Genomic DNA, 22319 nt, shown 5'->3' with positions numbered 1-22319 from the left:
CCGCTTCTATTGGCCGCCTGCCGTGTGACGTCGCTGGGACGCCGCACGACCCGCCCCCTTAGTAAGGAGGCGGGTTGCCGGCCAGAGCGACGTCGCATGGCTGGTAAGTGCATGTAAAGCTGCCATAGCGATAATGTTCGCTACGGCAGCTATCACAAGAGATCGCAGCTGCGATGGGGGCGGGGACTATCGCGCTCAGCATCAAAAGCATCGACTTGCTATGTCGTAGTGTGCAAAGTTCCCCTAAGGCTCCAGTGCCATATGAAGATACTAAAATACGGTAATCATCCATTGGTAAATGACATCCGGACAGTCGTTTTGGTTGCAATCATCTGTTTTGGATCAGTCTACGTATAGATCACCACTGAGCTAACAATCTCAAAATAAAATATTCCTAATCCAATAGGTGCAATCATTAAAATAATTAGCTTCATTTGTGTCTGAATTCCATAGATCTGCATTATACTTCTCGAGTTTGAAAATATTTATTATTTCATCAGTGACATAGTTGTATTATTATTATTTTTTTATTTTTTTTCTGGTCGTACGTTTTACTATTATGTGATGATAGTATCTGATTAGCTGACGTCTGCATTGCCATGGACTAAAATATTTCTAAAATTGTGTATAGACAATGGACTTCAAATAGGGGAACAATTTTAGTTGGGGTTTTGCATTTAAAGCACAGTTTAAAAAGGCAATGAGTTTTGTATAAGCAATTAATACACCTAAGAATGGGAGGCATGTTATAGACCTATATAGTCAGTGCTTAGCAACCCCAACCACTGGGCCCTGTGATCGATCACATAGTGCAGACGGTCCCAAGGAGGCCATCAGTTACACAAGGATGAGACTTAGTGATTATACTCCTTCCATGGGATACAATCTCGTCCAACTCATCCCTCTTATACTTGGCTTTGGCTCACACAACATATAGGAATGGTTCGCTTTTCCAACCACCTATATCATTCATGTTCCATTTCCACTTTTTTTTGTGTGTGGTTACCACACAATTGTGTACAAGTAGTTTGACAGCTATCATGCAGAACTTCAGGGAACAAGAGTGGGGTCAAATTTTGTTAGCTCTGCCGTGGGAGTCGTTCGTATACCAGGAAGGAAAGAGTTAAATCCAATGGGGGAGATCAGGATGGGTGAATAAAGTAGTTTATTATGACCACGCGTTTCAAGGTCCTGGAAACATCAAAAATATGATTTTTGGTCCTGAAGAAGGAGAATAACCTCTGAAACGCATAGACGAATGAAGATCACGATTCCTATTTGGTCTTGCATTTTCTTCAATGGCAGCACAGTGCTTAATCCTTTCTTTGATCTGTACCTATCATATGCGTTTCAAAGCCTGAGGCTTCTTCTTCAGGACATAAAACAACATGGGAGAAGTTTGTCCAGAAATTATGTGGATTTACCAAAGCAATTCCCTAATATATATATATATATATATATATATATATATATATATATATATATAAGGGAATTGCTATACATATATATATATATATATATATATATATATATATATATAGCAATTCCATAAATACAGTATATATATACCCTTTTTTATAAATCATTGATTCCATTACAACTAGAAAAGAAACAGATCAGTGGCTCCCAGGGCTGTGGGGGTGATAAATTCCCTTCTCTTGCCCTGCAAATCTGTCATCAGAGAAATAGCCTGTGTCTGCAATCCTCTCTCTCCGCTGCGGTTTTCTTTATGATGGGATGGTCGCCCTACTAGTAAATTCTAGTTAAAAAGACATATTGGGACACTTCTATATTACTCATAACACGGCATATACTTGGACTGTTATTACAATGGATGCACATATGTACTAAGCACTTTATATGTATTTCGCCATGTTTCAATATGTTCATTTGTTATTTCTATACACTTTAATATTATCATGATCTCATGTGAGGTGCTAGTCCACTATGCCAAAGGAGTTTTCCCTTTTCCTTCTCTTTTCTCCCCTCTATATATTGTGTTGATATACAACTGCAATGCCTGTTTTGTATTTAATTTGTAATATTTAATAAATTACATATCTTGATATTTGGCCTTCATATTCTTGATTACTACTATAGGTTTACATCTATACTTAGCAATTGCATAAATATCTGAACCTTGTATGGGCTTATTTTACTCAACTCCTCCTCAAAGTTGTAGTACGCTGCCAATAATGTGCTCTGAATTTAACTAGTGCTTTAGGCTGTGTGCATATGTGTCGCCCAGGGAATGGGGTACTCGGTACCAGGCGGTTTGCACTTGGGGAATGTCACTTTGGTGGTGGCCGTTTCCCGATCCCGTGCCCTGGGTGATTTTTATTGGGGAGTATTTACAGGGGAGAATAAAGTCATTTGTGTGACGCCACCTGCGAGTTGCGGTTAATATGGGGGAACCGCCGCTGCTAGATTGGTTACTCCTAGGGCTGGTGGTAATGGCAGCTGAGGTGGTAGGCCCTCCGCAGGTAGGGCTGAGCCCAAGGAGCTGTATGATGAACGTACCGGAATAAAGGGGGCTTTACACGCAGCGATATTGCTAGCAATATCGCTGGTGAAAGCACCCGCCCCCGTCGTTTGTGCGTCACGGGAAAATCGCTGCCCCTGGCGGACAAAATCGTTAGGAGCTGTCACACGGACTTACCTGCCTAGCGACGTCACTGTTGCCGGCGAACCGCCTCCTTTCTAAAGGGGCGGTTCGTGTGTCATCACAGCGCCATCACTAAGCGGCCACCCAATAGAAGTGGAGGGGCAGAGATGAGCGGCTGTAACATCCCGCCCACCTCCTTCTTTCCTCATTGCCAGCGGCCGCAGGTAAGCTGTAGTTCGTCGTTCCCGGGGTGTCACACGTAGCGATGTGTGCTGCCTCGGGAACGACGAACAACCTCCGTCCTGCAACAATCAACGATTTTTAGAAAATGAACAACGTGTCAACGATCAACAATAAGTTGAGTATTTTTGATCGTTAATGGACGTTCGTTGGTGTCACACGCAACGATGTTGCTAATGATGCCGGATGTGCGGCACGGACTCTGTGACCCTGGCGATATATCGTTAGATACATTGTAACGGGGCCTTAAGGGAGACCACACCGGGGCTGTAATTAACAGTCTCTACTCACTTGTGGGCCCTTGAACGGCTGGTTCAGGTCCCTGTATTTCCAGTACCAGTTAATGATTCGGTTGCTCTGTCACCGGCACTCTCAATGTGGTTGGGTCCCCATAGTGTTGCGCTTTTGGGACCCGACTGTCCCTTTTTGTAGCAGTCTCCTTGTCCATACGGCGGGCAGTGTGGACCCTGTAGGGAGGTATGTGTCCGAACCCTGATTCTTGCTGTACTGCTGATGCCACTGGATTTGTGGGTCAGTGAGGTCCATGCAGGTCCCCTCACTGTGCAGGTATTTACCAGGCCGTCTGAAATTGTCGTCTGAACTAGGGCCCTGTGTCCCGTGCGTGCTCTGGTCCCAGCGGTACTCGGGTGTACCTGTCTTGGCGACCACTCTCCTGTGCCCCTGGGTCATGATTTTACACGACCCAGCTCTAGGCACATCTATGCACTTCACTATGCACAACTGTTCTACCTTGTCCCCTTCCACCAGGTTGTCTAGTCCCTCTGGTCTGGCTCCTCCCTCTAGGTGGCCCTTCCCCTTGTCTGACTAGACAGTGCCCCCCTGGTGTGGAGTGGTAACTAGGATTTTGGTGTGTGTGGGTGATTCTGGCACTGGTGTTCCAGGTCCCAGGGGGTAGGTCCTGCATCCCCGTGAGGATGCAGTTCCCTGTAGTGCCCTGAGTGTCTCAGGGGCGCTACACATACACTGTGTTTTTTAGTGCAGTTTTGTCACAAATCTGCTTCCAAAACCTTATGCCAGCAAAGTCAATGGGAATTCTGAAGTTTGGTGCATGTTGCTTATTTTTACCTTTACAGATTTGGTGCAGAAATAAATCTGCAGCGTGGCAATTCTTTCAGCGCTTTTCCACCCCAGAAATGGAAATCTTCAAGCGGAAACTGGATAAATATATAGCTGGGAGGATTTAGGAAAACCAGGACTCACAGGAGGTTGGACCCGATGACCCTTTAGGTCCTTTCCAACTCTACCATTCTATGATTGTATGATTCTATATATAAAAAACGCATTGGAAAAAAAGCATCAAAAAGGCTCAATTTTTCGTGCCAAGAGATGCACAAATTGTGCAGGAAATTCTGCAACTTAATACTCCTCGTGTGCACACACCCTTAGTAGTCAGTGATTCCCACATTGATTTCTAATGTTTCTGATTAGAGATGATCGAATACCTCTAATATTGGGCTTCACAAATATTTTCCGACTAGGTCGCCGCTATTCGACTATTCACGAATATTCGATGCGCAATGTAAGTCTATGGGAAACCCGAATAACAACTATTCGGGCTTCCCATAGATTTACATTGCGCATCGAATATTCGCATAGCGGTGACCTATTCGTCAGATATTTGTGAAGCCGAATATTTGAGGTATTCGATCATCCCTATTTCTGATGTCTCATAGTTAAAAAAAAAAAAAATCCCAACTGACCACTGCAACTTGTGCAGGCTCTCGGAGGCGGATTTAGCTTCCCTCCCATTCTTTCATAACACTCATTCTCTAAGCCTTGGTCTCAATTGGACCCTCCAGATACATTCTACATTTCATGTGGTACCAAGAAGGGCGTAGAGGACCATACTGTAGGGGGACAGGAGCAATGAATACATGATTGGTCACTTTTTCTCCCCTGCTGGCTAATATAGTTTTGGAAGAAGTCAAAAGCTGGAGGGATGTGGTAGGGGGAGGGGAGGCAGGGGGATGCCCTAGTGATTGCAGTCCAAGCAGCCTGCTGTCACACTCTCCCTCTCTCTCACACATTGTCACAGTAAGAATGGTGAGTCCCACGCAAGGCTTCGCTTTGGTCCTCTTGGCTTTGCACAGTGTGGATTACTAAACAGCACATTTGAAGCAGCATGTTCTCAGAACCAGGAGGTAAGGAGAGGCTTCTATCTGGACACATAAATGGTCTTTTTCAGGGCTGGATGTTCCCTGTTGCTTTAATGTGGAAGCAGCAGCTGTCCTACATCAGCATGATCTGCTTTCAGACCTTTTGTTGCCAATGGGGCTAGCGATGCAATCCTACCAGAGGTCAATAGGCATGATAGCAATTGTGCAAGCTCTAATTTTCCAGAATTAACAAAGCCTGGATTTCCAGCCATTAGTTTCTGCGCTGTTTATAGTTGCGACTGTGATTTTTTTTTTATCTATATGTAACATTGATTTTCTATATGAGAGTATACAAAGTTTCTGCAGCGTACAAATTTTTCATAGTTACGAATAGAACGTGAACATGTAAACCTCCTCTTTGCATTATGTGTCCAATGGAAATGTCGGACTTTGTTGCAATTATATGGTAGGCTGGACTGTGAACATATATGTATGATTTTTGTGAATGAGGGGCTGGCAATAGTTAAGAGGAGTGGCGTCATGGTGTACAATGTACAGTGAGCGCTAGTTATCAATATATTTAACTTTTTACATGTACACACAGTCTAATACGCAGAACACTATATACACACTATATATATATATATATATGTTTGTTGTGCTGCGTCCTCCCCACCCTATATGCCCAGCATGTTACACTGTAATTCCCATTTATCTAATGTATGAGTTGTACTGAGCGCATTCGTGGACAATGCTTTCTGCTGTGTCTGCAGGCTAGTGACTACCCCAGCATTGGATGGGACTAGTTGTTATGGAATCAAAACACTACAAGAAACAGGGAAATAGCGAGACGTCATTTATATTTTTGCATCATTTGCAATTCTGAGATATTTTCCATTATTACACTTATTAATGCTATTAATTGTTTTGCAATATTTTGAGTCAAAAATGTTGCAAACCTGTTCTTCATAGGATACATTTTGCACCATTTTGTTAAGGTAAATATTATACAATTCTGTAGAATCCCATGGGGAGATATATGTATTGTATCAGGGGGATATAAGCATTAAGTCACTGATCTACTAAGGGACTGATAGTTTAATACCTATCTTCGTTAGATATTAGTCCATTAGTCTATCGTTGGATTAATAAAACATAAAAAGGGGTAAAAGAATGCCCAGGGGCATCAGTGAGACCCTCAACACGTTAGGATTTGGTCACAGTATTTTCTTCTTCATTTACTAAAAATGTGACTTCAATTTGTAAACACTATAATAGGTGACATGCCAAATGTTACATTTTAGGCCAAATTTCCGCGATATCTGAGTGTGGCCTTAGAACAAGGTTAAGGGTATAGGATAATTCTGGACAAATCTTTCAATTCTCTGGAACATATAGAATGATGGCCACCAATGTATGGCCAGGCTATAGGGCTCGGGCATGTGTGGGCAGTGTATATATTCTCTCTCACCCAGTCTCATGAATGAGTATGAAGTCAGCCATGCCTACAACTAAATATACTACACATATCCATAGCGGAGGCCACTGATTGCTCACGCGGTGTCTTTTCAACTCTTTGCTTACATACGTCATAGTACAATCCTGCAGAACAAACATTAAACATTAAGAAACCGGATCCTTTTAATTTACATTCTGAAAATGTCATTCACAGCTTTAGTATATAATACGCAACATTAGCAACTGGTATATATGACGTATAGCTATTTTTAGGCTGGCTTTAACTGCATAGATCCCGAGGAAAAGTTTCAGGCTTGGCCATGTTGATGTTGTAGAGTATGGTCTTCTACGGGAAGAAAACAAATATCATTTCATCACATTACAAGTTGGGATCTGGAAGAAATCTTTATATTCCCTTGGGAGATCTTGTGTTTCATATTAAGTCTCCAATTATTGCACACATGGTAAAATCTATTTATATCAACTCCTGTTAGTAAGGTCCTGTTGGAATTCGGAGGCGCTGTGTCACTGAGATTACGCAGATTCCACACCTCCTGCTGGATTATTTGATGTGGGAAACGCTCAATGTGATCGTTTCCATTTCCATTACAGCTTGAGACTGCACAGCTTGTCGTCCGTCCATGTATATAAAGCATGAATGTACTCCACAAACTCTCTGCTATTCCACTCATGTAACTTCAACCATGCTAAGATAGATAGATAACTCCAGTAGGTGGATCATGTATGAAATACGTGCAAATCCATTTGTAATATGGTGCAACCCTTTACCTGGAGCACGTTCTTACTTCGGATAACCCTATTATAAGCGAAAGATTCAAAGCTGAAAATTATGATACATAACTTCTGATTTTTCGGTAGAATATGTTTTCAAGATCCGTCAACATCTAACTAACCCTTCTAACTTCTATATCTATCTATCTATCTATCTTTCTATCTATCTATCTATCACGGTATCTATCTATCTGTCTGTCTGTCTGTCTATGTATCTATCCCTCTATCTATCTATCTATCTATCTGTCTATCTATCCCTCTATCTATCTATCTATCTGTCTATCTATCCCTCTATCTATCTATCTATCTGTCTATCTATCTATCTGTCTATCTATCTATCTATCGCTATCCCTCTATCTATCTATCTGTCTATCTATCCCTCTATCTATCTATCTATCTATCTATCTATCTGTCTATATATCTATAATCACCACCAGATAGATCTAATATCAAAAAATGTTTTATGTGGCATGAAACTTACTAAAACATTAGAAACCTTAGGGCCTAATTCCTCTTTTCTTTTTATCTTGTCTTTATTTTTGCCAAAATAGCTAAATATGGAAAGCTGAAAATAATGATAGTCATTTCTGACTTTTAGGTAGAATACATTTTGAAGATTCATCATTCATTAAAATCTAAATAAGTCTTTTAATATGCATATATATATACACTGTATAGTCATAGATAGATAGATAGACCTATCTATCTATCTATCTATCTATCCATTATCTATCTATCTATCTATATATCTATCTATCTATCCCTCTATCTATGTATATATCCATCATCTATCTATTTATCTATCTATCTATCTATATATCCATTATCTATCTATCTATCCATTATTTAAATTCAAATTCAAATATGCTTTATTGGCAGGACCAAAATACAATTAGTATTGCCAAAGCAAGAGAAATAAAGTAAGTGTGGTGGGAGGGGATCAGGGTTATGGAGAGTTGGGGACACAATTTGAGCTCTGAAAGTCATTATCTATCTATCTATCTATCTATCTATTATCTATCTATCTATCTATTATCTATCTATTTATCTATCTATCTATCTATCTATCCATTATCTACGGTATCTATTATCTATCTATTTATTTATCTATCTATCTATTCATTATTTATCTATCTATCTAGCTATCCATTATCTACGGTATCTATCTATCTATTTATTTTGCTAATCACCACCAAATAGATCTAATACCACAAAATGTTTTCTGTGGAATAAAACTTACTAAAACATTAGAAACTTTAGGGCCTGATCTTTTCTTTTTATCTTCTCTTTCTTTTTTGCCAAAATCAGCTAAAGATTCAAAGCTGAAAATAATGATAGTCATTTCTAACTTTTAGGTAGAATAAATTTTGAAAATCCATCATTACCATCTAAATAAGTCTTCTAATATCCATATATATATATATACTGTATATCCATAGATAGATATATAGACCTATCTAACCATCAATATATCTATCTACCTATATAATCACCCCCAGATAGATCTAATACCACAACAAAGCATATTAAAAAATCCAGTTTTGGCTTTTATTTTTATCTTATCTTTTTTTTTGCCAAAAAAGCTAAAGATTCAAAGCTAGACATAATGATAGTCATTTCTGACTTTTAGGCAGAATACATTTTGAAGATCCATCATTAACATGTAAACAAGTCTTCTAACAGCTATATATATATATATATATATATATATATATATATTTTATATATATATATATATATATCCATAGATAAATCGATAGATATACATGCCCATCTAGCGATATCTTCCCATATCTATGTGATTATCTATCTATCTATCTAATCACCACCATATAGATCTAATACCACAAAATGTTTTCTGGGACATAAAACGTGCTAACACATTAGAAACCTCGGGGCCTGATTCCTCTTTTCTTTTTCTCTTCTCTTTCTTTTCTGCCATGTTGGATTTTGCTCCAAATTCATCAGAATAGTTAATGATGCTTAATAAATTTTTTTTTACCAAAATCAAAATGATTTTTTTTTTATTAAAAGTTGAAGGATCCTTCAAAATACTTGAAAATCCTTAAAAAATACAAACGTTACACCTTGGGGTGGTGGAGTACATTTGTACAAAAACAAGTGCGACTTCTTAAAAAAAAAAAAAATTGCAGATCATGAATTAGGAGAAAACTTATAGAATTAGCTAACCATGGCCACAGTAACAAAAAAAAAGGAAACTGGCACAGAGCTTAATTAAAGGTGCAAAAAAGGAATAAACGAATTATTGAAAATAAACAGCAAAAACAAAGGAAAATCAGAAAAGAAAGTGTAAATTACAATGTTAAGTCAGCCTCTTGGACTCTATCATTGTAGACAGATTGGTTCATAATAAGGTCAACTTTAATATATCTGTATATAAAGGTCTGTATTATGTCCAAAACACACAACCCCCCATCGCACTACAAAACTAAAGCAGGACTACAGGGTTGTATGAGGGCCTAAGATTGGTTCAGTAAAACCGCAGGAGGTCCTGGCATTGTGGCTGTATTAATTACCCCTAAATGTGGCCATAGAATGGTGTGTAAGGAGAGCCGTGATTTAGGGGTGCTCCTTTTTTGCATTAATGCACCATTTAGATTACAATCACAAATGAATTATTTAAATATGGAGGATGATGAACCATCTGAGATCTTGTATTTGATTGTGGAAGGGTTGAGATGAGATACATTATGTGATTTGCTCGGCATAATAATAAGAGTGTTACTGATGGGTGATATTGTAGCAGAGAACGTCTTTCGAGCACCTCAATAGAGAGGCGCCTCTTGCTTTGCGTTCCTTATAGTTTCAAGTGGTGAGTGCGATAGATTTAATAACCTGAGAGTTGAAGTGGAATTAACCTGCACTAGACTCCTGAGGTGGCATCTGATCTCTTCATTGCTTTGTTTGTTGGCCTGTCTGCTCTGCGTTTACTATATCCTTTGCATGCCTTCCCCTGTGTTATGGCTAATTCATGCATTGCTGTCATCGGGCCTGTGTCCTGACGGCAGAGAAAGCTAAATGCATAGAAGTGTACTGAGTGTTAGGTATCAGCTACAGTGTAGACATGATTTGCTATAGGTTACAGAGTGATATATAGCCATAGGGATCATTAAGTTTGGATATCCACCTACAGAAATAGAAGTGCTGATGTAGGAGAGCTGTATTTGTCAGATGACGGAATCCAAACATCTTTGGTTTTAAATGTGACTGTGAACAAGTTGCCATGATGTACAGACAATATATCCCCAAAGAGTTACAGATTTAGCTCTGATGCCTCCATGGGTGTGTACAGTGAGTTTTAGGTGAACAGTCTATACTTTTTCTGCCCCTTCCTCCTTTTCCCTCTGTTTGTGAGATGTCTTTCTTTTAAAAGATACAAACACTGTATTACTATACTGTTATGGGACTGAGGAACGGGGGAGGGGGGGTATGACATTGGGTCTCATTAGGGAGAACCTGACAGCTGATTCCTGCTGCCCACACTGTGAGAAGCAAGCATCAGCCACCAGGCCATCAGCCACGTATTAACCCAGCGTTTCAGCGTTTAAGAATAAAACATACTTTTATAGGCATCGGCACCGTGCCCATTGCCCCGAACTGAACGGTCTGTGCCTATACAGTCATGTATTGTATCAGGAAATAAGAGGTTAATTCTGCACTGCCAATGGAGGAGACCAGGATGGACGAATAAGTCGTTTATCATTCTACTCGGTTTGAAGCAGAGGCTTCTTCTTCAGAACATTAAACTGCCAGGTAGTTTTATATCCTGAAGAAGACGCCTCCTGCTTCTAAATGCATAGATTAATAAACTTCCTATTCATCCATCTAGGTCTCCTCCATTGGCCGTATGAAATTAACCTCTTATCCCATGATATACAGCTCTTCACTTTTCTGCATCCACAGAAGTCTTCTTTATGTTTCTGTCACGGGCGGGGAGGAGGGTGTCAGCACACTACGCTCACTCCTTCTGCTCGGGTCCGGCGGCTGCTGCTCAGTGGTGGCTCGAGCGGTGGGCCGGATCCCGGGGGTTTCTCGAGCGGCACTCCTCGCCCGTGAGTGAAAGGGGTTTTGTTGGGTGTGGGGATGATTATTGTCCGTGACGCCACCCACGGTTGTGGTGATTTCACCACCGCTGCTCTATACGGGGCTCCTGGGGATGGTGATGCGGAGCAGCCAGGTGTTGTGTTGCCCCTCCGTGGGTAGGGGTTGGTGATCCCGGGGCCCGGTGATGGTGAGGGAGGTGCAGGGCCTGGTGGGCGCAGGGACGCGGGGGCAGCGCTGTGCCTTGCGGCACTGTGGTACTCACTCAGCCTGAGACGTAGACACAGTTTGACAGTTTGTACGGTAAACCAAACGGCTGGTAAGACGGTCCCACGGACGGCTGCACTTGCTCTCCCGGTAGGTGACGGTGATGTCCCTCTTCCTTGCACCTTGGTGTACTCGTTGGTTGCGATGGGTCCCCACCGGTAACCCGCTCCCCGGCTTCAAGCTGGACCGGGGGAGCTCTACTCTTTGCCCGCAGGCGCTGGCCCTAAGAAACGGGTGCCTTGGCGGTGGCGGTGTCTCTTCTACACTGGCTGGGCTGTTGCCTTCAATTGGGACTTGGTTGCTGGGGGATCTACGTCCCCTTCACTGACGGATTTGGCAAATTTGGTGACTCCTAGCCTTGCCGGGGTCCGAGAGGCCCCTGCCCTGGGGCTGACTGTCCTTCGGAACACTGCTCCAGACCGCCGGGCACACAGCCTACGGGGTCCTTCCAGGAACTTCCAAACGGTCCCCCTCCAGACAGTCACCGCCGTTACTGACCTTGCTGACCTGGTCCTACACAAAGCTGGACCCTTCAGGCTTTCTTTCTTTCTTGTCACCTCACTTGCTTTCCTCCTTTACTACTTTCACTTCTCCACTTTCACTTAGCTGTTTACTTTATCCCTGTCTAGGCTACTCCTCCACTCCTGCTCCTCCCTGAGCTAACTGCCTGGTTCTTCCCGCCTCCAGAGCTGTGATCTCCTCGGTGGGCGGAGCCAACCGCCTGGCCCACCCCCTGGTGTGAATCATCAGCCTCTGGAGGAAGGCAACAAGGATTTTTGGTTAGCTTTGGTGTTCCTACCTGGGATGTAGGGTGTGGTGGTGTGTGACCTGTGTCCCCTGGCTTGCCCAGGGCGACACATTTCTACTCCATGGTTTTGGATTTACAACCCAAACCAGGTGAGTACACTGCATTCGTATATACCCTTTACCACTTTGGAAATACTCTATTACTCTGTCTTCATTCCAGTTGCTATACCTATATGCTCATGTAGGCAGAGATCTGTCAATCACTGCCAGGGGGTGGGTTGAAGCCGCAGCGGACCCGCCTGTCCCGACTAGTGTACAGTGCAGGTTGGTCCCCTGTGGCTATTAAACTATATCTATCTGCAGTGTTTCAGAGTCAAACATACCAAGCTGGGATAATACAGTCAGGGGCTCATACATGGTGCCACGGTTTGGGCAGCAGGAATCAGCTGTTGCGTTCTCTTTAAATGGATCCAATTGATGTATGGAGACTTACTTTAAATGCAATAGGCCATAGGGAAAAAGTATGCAAATGAGCTCTCCTACAGAAAGAAGGGAAGTTCTTAGGCTATTATGAAATAGTATTCGTCTTTATGGAGTGAAACTAATTTGCATACTACATTATTCAGTGATTAGTTTTATACCTTAAATGTGTGATTATTTCTGCCTTACTGGTGAGGACATAGACACATGTATTTTTCTCAACCTGAAACCCCATTTACCCCATAGTTTAATATTAAGTTTATGGTGCTTAGAATATGACTTCAGTTTTGCCAGATTGGTTCTAGTTTCTGAGATATTTAATAAATTAATGAAACATGATTGAAAAGCATTCAGAATTGCAAGAATATTTAAGTAAATAATCAGAAAAAAGTTATGTAAGATTTGATTTAATACAATATTAATTAGTTATTAATTGTTATTAATGAAAATGCTTCAAAAACTGTTTCTGAAAGTTTACTTTATGTGTGTCATCAGGATAATCACGTTGGAGACTCCAGCAGTCGTTTACCATCATGCCATCACATGTATGTTCCCTCTGCCATCACGTGTATGTTCCCTCTGCCATCACGTGTATGTTCCCTCTGCCATCACATGTATGTTCCCTCTGCCATCACGTGTATGTTCCCTCTGCCATCACGTGTATGTTCCCTCTGCTATTATGTGTATGTTCCCTCTGCCATCACATGTATGTTCCCTCTGCTATTATGTGTATGTTCCCTCTGCCATCACGTGTATGTTCCCTCTGCCATCACGTGTATGTTCCCTCTGCCATCACGTGTATGTTCCCTCTGCCATCATGTGTATGTTCCCTCTGCCATCATGTGTATGTTCCCTCTGCCTTCACGTGTATGTTCCTTCTGCCTTCATGTGTATGTTCCCTCTACCATCACGTGTATGTTCCCTCTGCCATCACGTGTATGTTCCCTCTGCCATCATGTGTATGTTCCCTCTGCCTTCACGTGTATGTTCCTTCTGCCTTCATGTGTATGTCCCCTCTACCATCACGTGTATGTTCCCTCTGCCATCACGTGTATGTTCCCTCTGCCATCACGTGTATGTTCCCTCTGCCATCATGTGTATGTTCCCTCTGCTATCATGTGTATGTTCCCTCTGCCATCATCTGTATATTCCCTCTGCCATCACGTGTATGTTCCCTCTGCCATCATGTGTATGTTCCCTCTGCCATCACGTGTATGTTCCCTCTGCCATCACGTGTATGTTCCCTCTGCCATCACATGTATGTTCCCTCTGCCATCACGTGTATGTTCCCTCTGCCATCACGTGTATGTTCCCTCTGCCATCACGTGTATGTTCCCTCTGCTATTATGTGTATGTTCCCTCTGCCATCACATGTATGTTCCCTCTGCCATCACGTGTATGTTCCCTCTGCCATCACGTGTATGTTCCCTCTGCTATTATGTGTATGTTCCCTCTGCCATCACATGTATGTTCCCTCTGCCATCACGTGTATGTTCCCTCTGCCATCACGTGTATGTTCCCTCTGCCATCACGTGTATGTTCCCTCTGCTATTATGTGTATGTTCCCTCTGCCATCACATGTATGTTCCCTCTGCCATCACGTGTATGTTCCCTCTGCCATCACGTGTATGTTCCCTCTGCCATCACGTGTATGTTCCCTCTGCTATTATGTGTATGTTCCCTCTGCCATCACATGTATGTTCCCTCTGCCATCATGTGTATGTTCCCTCTGCCATCACGTGTATGTTCCCTCTGCCATCACGTGTATGTTCCCTCTGCTATTATGTGTATGTTCCCTCTGCCATCACATGTATGTTCCCTCTGCCATCACGTGTATGTTCCCTCTGCCATCACGTGTATGTTCCCTCTGCCATCACGTGTATGTTCCCTCTGCTATTATGTGTATGTTCCCTCTGCCATCACATGTATGTTCCCTCTGCCATCACGTGTATGTTCCCTCTGCCATCACGTGTATGTTCCCTCTGCCATCACGTGTATGTTCCCTCTGCCATCACGTGTATGTTCCCTCTGCCATCACGTGTATGTTCCCTCTGCCATCACATGTATGCTCCCTCTGCCATCATGTGTATGTTCCCTCTGCCTTCACGTGTATGTTCCTTCTGCCTTCATGTGTATGTTCCCTCTACCATCACGTGTATGTTCCCTCTGCCATCACATGTATGTTCCCTCTGCCATCATGTGTATATTCCCTCTGCCATCATGTGTATGTTCCCTCTGCCTTCACGTGTATGTTCCTTCTGCCTTCATGTGTATGTTCCCTCTACCATCACGTGTATGTTCCCTCTGCCATCACGTGTATGTTCCCTCTGCCATCACGTGTATGTTCCCTCTGCCATCATGTGTATGTTCCCTCTGCCATCATGTGTATGTTCCCTCTGCCTTCACGTGTATGTTCCCTCTGCCATCACGTGTATGTTCCCTCTGCCATCACGTGTATGTTCCCTCTGCCATCATGTGTATGTTCCCTCTGCCATCATGTGTATGTTCCCTCTGCCATCACGTGTATGTTCCTTCTGCCTTCATGTGTATGTTCCCTCTACCATCACGTGTATGTTCCCTCTGCCATCACGTGTATGTTCCCTCTGCCATCACGTGTATGTTCTCTCTGCCATCACGTGTATGTTCCCTCTGCCATCATGTGTATGTTCCCTCTGCCATCATGTGTATGTTCCCTCTGCCTTCACGTGTATGTTCCTTCTGCCTTCATGTGTATGTTCCCTCTGCCATCACGTGTATGTTCCCTCTGCCATCACATGTATGTTCCCTCTGCCATCATGTGTATGTTCCCTCTGCTATCATGTGTATGTTCCCTCTGCTATCATGTGTATGTTCCCTCTGCCATCATCTGTATATTCCCTCTGCCATCACGTGTATGTTCCCTCTGCCATCATGTGTATGTTCCCTCTGCCATCACATGTATGTTCCCTCTGCCATCACGTGTATGTTCCCTCTGCTATTATGTGTATGTTCACTCTGCCATCACATGTATGTTCCCTCTGCCATCACGTGTATGTTCCCTCTGCCATCACATGTATGTTCCCTCTGCCATCATGTGTATGTTCCCTCTGCTATCATGTGTATGTTCCCTCTGCTATCATGTGTATGTTCCCTCTGCCATCATCTGTATATTCCCTCTGCCATCACGTGTATGTTCCCTCTGCCATAACGTGTATGTTCCCTCTGCCATCATGTGTATGTTCCCTCTGCCATCATGTGTATGTTCCCTCTGCCATCATGTGTATGTTCCCTCTGCCTTCACGTGTATGTTCCCTCTGCCATCACGTGTATGTTCCCTCTGCCATCACGTGTATGTTCCCTCTGCCATCACGTGTATGTTCCCTCTGCCATCACGTGTATGTTCCCTCTGCCATCACATGTATGTTCCCTCTGCCATCACGTGTATGTTCCCTCTGCCATCACGTGTATGCTCCCTCTGCCATAACGTGTATGTTCCCTCTGCCATCACATGTATGTTCCCTCTGCCATCATGTGTATGTTCCCTCTGCCATCAGGTGTATGTTCCCTCTGCCATCATGTGTATGTTCCCTCTGCCTTCACGTGTATGTTCCCTCTGCCATCAGGTGTATGTTCCCACTACCATCACGTGTATGTTCCCTCTGCCATCACGTGTATGTTCCCTCTGCCATCATGTGTATGTTCCCTCTGCTATCATGTGTATGTTCCCTCTGCCATCATCTGTATATTCCCTCTGCCATCACGTGTAGGTTCTTTCTGCCATCACGTGTATGTTGCCTCTGCTATTATGTGTATGTTCCCTCTACAATTACCTGATTTGTCTGAAGCCCTAATAAATTGCTTCATTAATTCCAGCTTAATATGAAGTGGTGAGAGAATGATTTTGTTCCTTGTTTTGTTCTTTTTGGCTTAATGGTTGAGGCCTTGAAGAACTTCCCTCAAATTCCCTTCCACTGCTACACCCTGCTGTACACTGCAGTCCCTGCTGCTCTTCAGAGTCTGACAATGGATGGTCTGGTCATCTGGTAAACACTGGTATGGGAACGTCATTGTCATGTTGAATAGGTCATCTTACTGATTCCATATCAGGATAATCTCACCGAGCTTTCTTGTAACAACTAAAGCCTTTAATCTTCATAAACAGAAAAATACCAATCGTCAAGGTGTTTTTTTGGTTCTCTCCAAACCATTGGCACACCAAAGTTTACACTTTTTCTTTCACCATTTGTCCACTATTGTAGGTGCTTCACACATAGGGGTACTTTACACGCTGCGAATTCGCTAGCATCGGCTAGCGATGTCCAGCGCAATAGCCCCCGCCCCCGTCGCACATGCGATATGTGCTGATTGCTGCTGTAGCGAACATTATCGCAACGGCAGCTTCACACGCACAAACCTGCTCGGCGACGTCGCTGTGACTGCCGAACAATCCCTCCTTCAAGGGGGAGGTGTGTTTGGCGGCACAGCGATATCACCGCGACGTCACTAATCGGCCGGCCAATAAAAGCGGAGGGGCGGAGATGAGTGGGACGTAACATCCCGCCCACCTCCTTCCCTCCTCATTGCCGTCGGGACGCAGGTAAGGAGATGCTTGTCGCTCCTGCGGGTTTACACACAGCGATGTGTGCTGCTGCAGGAGCAACAAACAACATCGTACCTGCGGTCAATCCGACATTATGGAAATGAACGACGTTACACAGATCAGGGAGATTGTACGCTTCTGTGCTCGTTCATTGTTCCATCTAGGATTTACATGTTGCAATGTCACTACCGGCCCCGACGATATAGCGGTAGTGAGGTTGCAACGTGTAAAGTACCCCATAGTTTGCAAACCATATGTGGAGACCAAGACTAAAGGGGGCTTTACACGCTGCGACACCGCTAATGCGAACTCGTTGGGGTCACGGAATTTGTGACGCACATCCGGCCGCATTAGCGATGCCGTTGCGTGTGACACCGATGAGCGATTTTGCATCGTTGTAAAAATGTGCAAAATCGCTCTTCGGTGACATGGGGGTCCATTCTCAAAAATCGTTACTGCAGCAGTAACGAGGTTGTTCCTCATTCCTGTAGCAGCACACATCGCTCCGTGTGACACCGCAGGAACAAGGAAGCTCTCCTTACCTGCCTCCCGGCCGCTATGTGGAAGGAAGGAGGTGGGTGGGATGTTACGTCCCGCTCAGCTCCGCCCCTCCGCTGCTATTGGGCGGCCGCTCAGTGACGTCGCTGTGACGCCGCACGGACCGCCCCCTTAGAAAGGAGGCGGTTTGCCGGTCACAGCGATGTCGCCGGGCAGGTAAGTATGTGTGACGGGTCTGGGCGATGTTGTGCGGCACGGGCAGCAATTTGCCCGTGTCGCGCAACAGATGGGGGCGGGTACCCACACTAGCGATATCGGGACCGATATCGCAGTGTGTAAAGCCCGCTTTCGCATGGTCTCCAAGCTGTACTCCAAAATAAGCCAGGTATTCTTCATACACAGAGTCTGTGATATTTCTTCTTTGTTTTCAACCATATTCTCTCCACAGATGTAGCAGAGTACATGATTCTTTTTGTACTTCTTGATGAACTCATAATTTTTACATGTATTTATATACTTATTAAGACAGAACTTTTTGGGTATAAGCCAAGACTGGGTTGACAAATGTTTACTGTAACCACTTTCTTTCCTCAATAAATTCATAGTAGAATTCTTGCATCAAAAAGTCACTTTTATAGCATTGTAGGCCTACAAATTGAAATACAAAATAATTATATGGGATATTTCCTTACCTAAGGGAACCTGTCACCTACTCACATGCAGGGTGGTCCGGACTAGTCTGGTCTGATGGGTATCGCTTATCTTGATCCAGCGCCACCTCTCTTCTTGCGATCGCCGTCCTCCTTCTTGCTTCATGTGGATGACGTGTCCTACATCATCCACACCGTGGCCTCCATTGTACTGCGGACACAGCAAAATACTGTAATGCGCAGGCTTGGGGAAAAGTTAAAGAATGCCCTCACATGTGCATTACAGTACTTTGCTCTGCCCTCGGCAGGGCAGAGAGAAGTGCGTGTGTACAGGAGCACAATGGAGGATTCTGGGTGGTAGACGTAGGACGTGTCCTCCACACGAAGCAAGAGGGAGGACGATGTTTGCAAAAAGATAGGAGTCTCTGGATCAATAATCAATATGAGCAATGTGAGTGGACTGCCCTGCAGGTAAATAGGTAACAGGTTCCTTTTAACAAGTCAAAAGACAGACCAAAAGCTATTGCATTTGTTATCACACTCGAGTTGCATTGGAAGAATTCATTATTTTCATGGATCTCCATTATCTCAAAAACTAGAACCAATTCAGCAAAATTAATAGTGTTTTTGAATTCAGCACCCTCAAAATACCCTAAATCCATTAACAAAAAATTTGGTACCTGATTTTTTTTGTTTTGTTTTGTTGACCTGTGTTACTAATGCAACTAATCATTATTGTGCACATTTCCTACTTTCTGCAGTATGAGCATTTATGTTTTCTCTATGTACTGTATGTGAATTAGAATCTGGTTGACTTGCTTCATTTCCAAATATGACATTTAGGTGTAAAATTAGCACTAAACAGAGCGACCAATCAGATGCCAGCTCCCATTGTCTACTTAGTATTAGACACGTTAACTGTAATTGAAGATTAGTTGCTGTAATTAAGCTCAAACTTCACATCTAATTGCAACTTTTAATAACTGAGGCGTATTAGGTTGCAAAAGAAGTTTGAAGGTTTCTTCACTTGTGAGTTGGACAGATTCCTATGAATTGCCACTTTCCTTTTTTGTGCCAAATGAATAGAGGCATACGTTTGATTGGTTCTTAGGTCCAACACTTAAAAAAAGTTGGAAAAAATGGAAAATTTAGTTATAATGCATTATCCAGTTGTGTGATTTTTATACAGGTGCATCTCAATAAACCAGAATATCATCAAAGTTAATTTGTTTCAGTTATTCAATAAAAAAAAGGGAAACGCATATAATATATAGGCATTACACACGGAGTGATCTATTTCAAGTGTTTATTTCTGTTAATGTTGATGATTATGGCTTAATGCCAATGAAAACCCAAAAGTCAGAAAATTAGAATAATTACTACAAAACACCTGCAAAGGCTTCCTAAGCATTTAAAATGGTCCCATAGTCTAGTTCAGTGGGCTACACAATCATGGGGAAGACTGCTGACTTGACAGATGTCTAGAAGGCAGTCATTGACACACTCCACAAGCAGGGTAAGCCACACAAATGTATCCAGGACATGGGCTACAACTGTCTCATTCCTTGTGTCAAGCCACTCATGACCAATAGACAACACCAGAAGTGTCTTACCTGGGCCAAGGAGAAAAAGAACTGGACTGTTGCTCAGTGTCCAAGGTGTTTTCAGATTAATGTAAATTTCATTTGGAAATCAAGGTCCCAGAGTCTGGAGGAAGAGTGGAGAGGACACAATACAAGATGCTGGAGGTCTAGTGTGAAGTTTCCAAAATCAGCGATGGTTTGGTCAGCCATGTCATCTGCTGGTGTAGGTCCACTGTGCTTTATCAAGACCAAAGTCAGTGCAGCTATCTACGAGGACATTTTAGAGCACTTCATGCTTCCCTCTGCCGACAAGCGTTTTGGAGATGGAAATGTCATTTTCCATCAGGATTTCTCACCTGTCCACACTGCCAAAAGTTCCAATATCTGGTATAATAACCACAGTATCACTGTGCTTGATTGGCCAGCAAACTCGCCTGACCTAAAATTCATAAAGAATCTATGGGGTATTGTCAAGAGGAAGATCAAAGACGCCAGACCCAACAATGCAGACGAGCTGAAGGCTGCTATCAAAGCAACCTGGGCTTCCATAACACCTCAGCAGTGCCACAGACTGATCACCTCCATGCCACGCCGCATTGATGCAGTAATTCATACAAAAGGAGCCCCGACCAAGTATTGAGTGCATTTACTGTACAGACTTTTCAGTAGGCGCCAACATTTCTGAGTTTAAAATCATTTTTTCAGTTGGTCTTATATAATATTCTAATTTTCTGAGATAAAGACTTTTGGGTTTTCATTGGCTGTAAGCCATAATCATCAACATTAACAGAAATAAACACTTGAAATAGATCACTCTGTGTGTAATGATTTTATATAATATATAGGAATAGATCACTCTGTGTGTAATGACTCTATAAAATATATAGGAATAGATTGCTCTGTGTGTAATGACTAATATATAGGAATAGATCCCTCTGTGAGTAATGACTCTATATAATATATAGGAATAGATTACTCTGTGTGTAATGACTCTATATAATATATAGGAATAGATCCCTCTGTGTGTAATGACTCTATATAATATATAGGAATAGATTACTCTGTGTGTAATGACTCTATATAATATATAGGCATAGATCACTCTGTGTGTAATGACTCTATATAATATATAGGCATAGATCACTCTGTGTGTAATGACTCTATATAATATATAGGAATAGATCCCTCCGCGTGTAATGACTATATAATATATAGGAATAGACAACCCTGGCACAACAGCCTCACTAAAAAGCTTCGGCAAGTGTCTAGGGCTGCAGAGCGGCGCTGGAAGAAAACGCACTCCCAGGAAGACTTCACCACATTCAAAAATGCAATTCACACATTTCGCTTGGCCCTTACCTCGGCTAAACAGGAATACTTCAGAAACCTCATATCCTCTTTAACACACAACCCCAAACAGTTATTCAATACTTTCAACTCCCTCCTTCGCCCACCACTGCCCCCTCCAACCTCCCTCATTTCCGCAGAAGAATTTGCCACATATTTCAAAGAAAAGATCGACCAAACCAGACAAGTCTTTTCTGCTCAACCACCACAACCCCTTCATATAACAGACCACTGCTCCTCCCCCATAAACGTCCTCTCTACTATCACCGAAGAAGAGCTTGCACATCTTCTCTCAAAAGCGCACATCACCACCTGCACACGTGATCCCATCCCAACCCACCTCCTCCCCAACCTCACCACTATCCTAATTCCAGCCTTAACCCATCTCTTCAACCTATCTTTAATGACTGGTACCTTCCCTTCTGCCTTTAAACATGCAACAGTCACACCCATCCTAAAGAAACCTTCCCTCGACCCAACCTCTGCTGCCAGCTATCGCCCCATATCGCTACTCCCATTCGCCTCAAAACTCCTGGAACAGCACGTCCATGCTGAACTCTCCTCCCACCTCTCCTCTAACTCTCTCTTTGACAACCTACAGTCCGGCTTCCGTTCACATCATTCCACTGAAACTGCCCTGACAAAAATCACAAATGACTTACTTACTGCCAAAGCTAACAACCACTTCTCTATACTCCTACTTCTAGACCTATCCTCAGCTTTTGACACTGTTGACCACTCCCTCCTACTACAGATCCTCTCTTCCCTTGGTGTCAGAGACCTCGCCCTCTCTTGGATCTCTTCATACCTCTCCAACCGCACTTTTAGTGTCTCCCACTCCCACACAACCTCTTCATCCCGTCCTCTCTCTGTTGGTGTCCCTCAAGGCTCTGT

At 43.1% G+C, this 22319-nt stretch overlaps 1 protein-coding gene across 1 annotated transcript in view; it reads left to right on the top strand.

The window, feature by feature from the left end:
* Positions 1–4929: 4929 nt before the first annotated feature.
* LOC142290539 (fidgetin-like) overlaps positions 4930–22319 on the top strand; it is a 174824-nt gene continuing 157434 nt past the window's right edge. Inside the window, exon 1 of the mRNA XM_075334500.1 lies at positions 4930–5007. The gene's annotated coding sequence lies outside the window, so the exon portion shown is untranslated. The remainder of the gene's footprint in view (positions 5008–22319) is intronic.

Source organism: Anomaloglossus baeobatrachus, chromosome 2, assembly GCF_048569485.1.
Source record: "Anomaloglossus baeobatrachus isolate aAnoBae1 chromosome 2, aAnoBae1.hap1, whole genome shotgun sequence".
Taxonomy (NCBI): Eukaryota; Metazoa; Chordata; class Amphibia; order Anura; family Aromobatidae; genus Anomaloglossus; species Anomaloglossus baeobatrachus.
This window is presented reverse-complemented; position numbering and strand designations above follow the sequence as displayed.